This window comes from Equus quagga, chromosome 2 (genome assembly GCF_021613505.1).
Source record: "Equus quagga isolate Etosha38 chromosome 2, UCLA_HA_Equagga_1.0, whole genome shotgun sequence".
In the NCBI taxonomy this organism is placed as follows: Eukaryota; Metazoa; Chordata; class Mammalia; order Perissodactyla; family Equidae; genus Equus; species Equus quagga.
The window spans coordinates 26,802,447-26,807,915 of record NC_060268.1 but is presented as its reverse complement, the minus strand read 5'-3'; positions in this window follow the sequence as shown (position 1 = coordinate 26,807,915).

Here is a 5,469-nt window from a genome sequence, read left to right as displayed (position 1 = left end):
AGTGCCCTCCCTCTCTGCCTGAATAGAAAGGAACCATTTCAATTAACTGTGATTTATATTGTCAATATGTTTTGCAGCACTTCCTATGTTTCAGAGAGAAGGCTGAATTCTTGATATCACTATTTCAATTTTATACACGATAAAAGATGGACAGAGTTCCAATTCCTCCCAGGATATATAAAGCATGAAAGATTGTTGCTTCCATCCTAACATGTAAAACTAGATAAACACCAAAATCATAGCTTTTCTTTAACCTATCAGATACCTGAGGGCAGAGGGCAACCAAGTAGGTTAGATTCCAACGAGGAAGAGGCTTCTCCAAAGAGAGACAGGCATATGGATTGGCACAACTTTAGCAGAGCATGGGTAAAAGAGGAGCTGGCTGCCGTAAAAGCAAGAAAGAGAAATCATCTAAAATATGGAGTTAGGGCTTTCATGACATTATAGAACTGCTGGCAGTCACCGACACAAGAGGAGATTGAACTCACTGATAGGGACATTTTCATATACCTCCACTGTGTGTTCACAAAAATGACTGGGGACAGAGTGGGTGACAGAGGGAGCCACATAAGACATATAGGCCTGCAGGATGTGATCTGCTGTGATTGCAGGAGAGCACATATCCCAAAACCTTGCCTAGATCAGTTTCTCCCATGAAGCAAAAGCCTGAAGCTATTGCCAATGGGGATAAAGAGGTGACAGCAAATTCTGTCTTTTTCACACACACATACACACACACACATACGCACACCCTACTCAAGCACAGTTATGATCAATTGCAGTAGAAAGGAGTCAAGGAAAACAGCTTCTACCTTGGTGTAAGGGGCAGGAAACCATTCTGAGCTAATGATCCTATAACAATTCTGTTATAATTCTGCCACCACTGAGAAAGAGACAGAAAATCTCTTGCACAAGACATACAGAGAAAGACGGTAGTGTTTTGTCACCATGGGGAGGAGAGGCACGAATACTGAGAAAATCCAAAATCTGAGATCCAGACACATGGACCAGTCAAAGATTGAAGCAGGAACTAGGTAAGACAGAAATCCACCTGCCCACACAATCAGCCTAGCCAGCGCCAAACAACAAACAGCCGTCTATTGTTGGTGGAGAAGCATGAACAAATAGAGAGATAGAGAGAGGTCCTCTCTATTCTTCAGGAATTCAGGGACAGCTTCAAGTTGAGGATGGAGCTAGAAGTCCAGGGTGGAGTACTCTAAAAGATAGAGATTCCTTTTTAACATAATCACAATAACATCAATAACTTCTACAAATTAACAGTAGTTCGAGGAACTACACTTTCAGCAGCTCCTGAAGCAATAAGATTGTTTCAGGAAAACTTTGATACTTAATTTAAGGGTGGCTTTATCGTAGAACCCTCTATTTCCAGGTCTTCTACTTACTTGTTTTTATTCCTAGAGATGACATGTCTGGACACCACTCTCAGAGCCATATTCAGCTGAGCAAACCACCGTTCTTACTTTTGTTATAGTACCTTCTCTCAATCCTTTAGCTGCGTGGAGTTTAGCCTTAAAAGATGTTTATTCATATGCTTCTATTCACTAGGTATTATTGTGAGGAGGCTGGTGAAAAAGAATGTCTCTTATTAATATTTTTGTCTGTCCAAGATTTGTCATACATGTTGCTACTGTAAATGCAGAGGCTTCTAGGAGGGTCCGCTGTAAGACTGGGGAAGGATGAGGGTCGTTCTGGTTCTCTTCAATTTTCCTGTAGAGACTCCAGAAATAAAAGGTAAATTCTGCAAATGACCCAGTAACCCATCTTCATTGCCTCAACGGTGATGAGTGAACAAAAAAGTGTATAATGCACAGTCCTTCGATCCTGAATGTCTGGGAGAGAAACACGGCTGTTATAACCTGCAGTTATACAGATGGGGCTTTGAATTGTTTCTCTTGGTACAAGAAGGAAGCAGAGAAAGACTCTGCTCTTCTAATTGATTCATTCAAATGTGGACAAAAACAAGACAGCAGATTCACAGTACTGTTGAATAAAAGGTTCAGTGTGTCTCCTTGCATATCACAGCCGCTCAATCAGGAGACTCAGGCTTGTGCTTCTGTGCAGCAAACACACAGGCCCTGTGTGCAGGGGGGCTCCAGTCAGATGCTTTGTCCTTGACCAGGTTTCGGGTTAGAACAGCTTGTCATAATGTGCTTCTTTCCAACTGGAAATGAACGCAGAGATCTAATAATTGTGACTATTAGAATTTCAGTTCTCAAAAAGCTCAAGATGAACTACTACAATTTATATTAAATCCAACATGATCTCCAGGAGAAGTAATGGTGTTTTAAGCAGGTATGTAAATTGTGAAGATAACATCACTGGGGTATTTGAGATTCTCTCATTGAAAACATAAACTTCCCATAATGTATCCAGGAGACCTAAAACTTTTCTGAGTGACAATTCAGAAAAAGGTGACCTTCAGAAAAAAAGATTATTATAAAATCAACACATGAGTATTATGAACGTTTTGAAAACATAGAAAATATAATTGAAAAATTAAAATCATTCAAAATTTCACCACCCAAAGATAATCATTCACTATAAGTATTTTCATTCTAGGTGTGTCTTGTTTGTATGCCTTATTGCTTTAATTCATATCACATACCTTTATTCATATCAATTTAACAAATAAAATATATATTCATCATGTAACGTTTATATCCGAGGTCCTCTGTGAAGTCCATGTTTAGAGTAAAGGTGCTTGGTTATGCAAACAACAAATCAAGTAGCAATCAGAGGAATTCCTGCAAAGCTTTTTTGCATTGCAACTGTTCTACATTCAAGAAATATTTCCTGACTGTCTGCTCTGTGCCAGACACTGTTTTCAGTTGTAACGATTGAGCAGGATGAACAGAAAGGGATGGCAACATTTAACGCTGTTTTGCCCTCTCCTCTGAGGGAAGTCTGCTCACCAGAAATAACTGGGAAATGTTTTGGTGAGAGGGTACACCCTGGGTTCAGTAACATTATTCAAGAGTTCTGCAATTTTGCCCCAAAATACAATCAATTCTTTCCTACCTCTTAGGGCTGTATACGCATGAGCTACAGTATAAACTGTCTCAGTTTTTCCCAATATTCCTTTTGCAAGGGAAAATAATAGCCATTTTAAATGAGCCTTTCAAATTAGAGAAAAAAAGCTCATCAACTCTTTTATAAGGCAAAAAAACCCCTCTGATCACAATGGTATTAAGGAAGAATTCAATAACGAAAAGACAGTAAAACTTATTCCTGTGTCTTTCTAGATATAATAGCCTTTTTACAAATGTGTTGCCACAGAACAAACAGACAAGATAGTGGTTTGGGGTCGGGTAGATGTTCCGGACTCTGAACAGGGCAGAGTAGCATCCTACTTATGAACTTGACTTCCTGTTTGGGGGCAGAGACTTCTAATAGCCCCAGAAACTCTGCACTCAGGCACTCAGAGGAGGGCTGGTCTCTGGACTTGAGTGAGGACAAGAGAAATTTCAACCAGAAGAATTTCTATCATGCTCTACCCTGGCCTCCTGTGGGCATTCCTGGTCTCTTTTGGCTTCAGTAAGTGTGGCCCTAAACATGGGACCTCAGCTTCCTCTTAGATCTCAAGGAAGGGACTATGCAAATTGTAACTGGTGGGGGTATTAAGAGTGAAGAGACGTGGGAAAATGAAACACTGTGTGATTCTTTTCATTGTCTCTGTGTCCTAAATGAATCTAGTTCCTATGGCCCATCTGAGACATTTCAGAGGACCAACACTGTCTTCTCCTTTTCCACAGGATCCAGCATGGCTCAGAAAGTAACCCAAGCTCAGATCATAATAACAAGGCAGGAAGGAGAAGCTGTGACCATGGACTGCAAGTATGAAATCAGTTGGACCAGTTATTATGACTTGTACTGGTACAAACTGCCTCCCAGTGGAGAGATGGTTTTCCTTATTTATCAGGATTATTATAAGCCAAGTGCAAAGCAGGGCCGCTTCTCCGTGAACTTTCAAAGCACAAAAAAATCAATCAGCCTCACCATCTCTTCCTTACAATCGGCAGACTCAGCGATGTACTTCTGTGCTCTCTGGATCCCACGGTAACAGAAATTACAGTGGAAGATAATCAAAAACCTTAGAGCCCCATAAAGTCTGCCACCTGCTCAGAGGTTTAGGAAAAACCCAGGAACCACAGACAGGAAGAAGGTAGGCACTGTGGAAGCACAGTTGAGACCTTCTAATGTAAACTCTCCTTCTATAAAAAATGTTCCCATGCTTGATCTCAGTGTATAAAACCGCATTCTTCCCTGAGATTCCCAGGTGTTATGTTTATATCTTGGGTTTTCAACTTATTCCTAAACAACTAGGTTGAATGAATCCATTTATTTCAGGAAAGTGAAGAGTAGTTTTCTAATTATCATCTTGAATGATTAGATTCTCAGATATGAAATAGCACTAAAAACCATTTTCTCTTCCATTATCAGGCTGATTTTTATAGTTCTTTCAAATATAATAATTCATTTTGTTAATTCATTATTTATATATACATAAATTTTATAAATATCTGAACTTATTTTTATGTGTTTTAATACATAAATATATGATGATTCTTACTGGACTCAAATAGATCAAAAGGAAACTGATCTTTTGAAAGAGCTGTATAGTGAAAAGCAGCTTTGACTAAAACAAACTATGATCATTAGAGAGTCAAAGTAATTCTTCAGCTTTTAAGAAACCCAAGCAGAGAATGGGCTAAGAAATCTATCCCCCAGGGAAGGCATAGCCCTTAACATGCGGCCAAAGCAGATACTGAAAGAATATTCCAAATGACTGAGCCAAAGAATGTGAAAAACAATGAGCAAGAGAGTTCCTTGCATAAAGCACAGTCTCAGTCTCATCACAGTCGGGTAAGGAATGCCATAACTATGCCTCCTGGGATCATAGACTAGCTTCAAACCAACACTGTATGTCTCTCTTCATTCTCTTTGCAAGAGAACCTTGTACGACATAATCCTGTAACTGTTCTGTAACTGCAGGTTGAGTATGTGCAGGAGACGGTTTATTTGTTTTTGTTTATTATGTTTGTTTGTTTTCTGCTTGTTTTTCTTCAAAGATCTTTAGACCAAGAGGAGCCACATCAAGACCAGAGGAAGACTCTAGGGGATCAACCAGAGATCCTGCCTTTGAACAGGAGTCAATGAAAGGGGATCCTAAGTTGTTTCCCTTGGAGAAGGAGTACTTGTCCTCTGCACCGGAAGATGAGAGGAAATTAATTCTTGGTTACAAGTCCAAAGGCTGACTATGGACTGTTTATCAATATCTAGTTCCCCTCTCCTTCCAGCAACCCAGGAGACCTGTGTGCCTCCTGAAGATTGACGTGGCCTTATGACTCGCTTTGGCCAGAGAAATGTGAGTAGAATGACATGTGTCATTTCATGATAGAGGCATTTAATTACTAGCTTAACTTTCAACCTCCGCTTTCTCGGACTGTG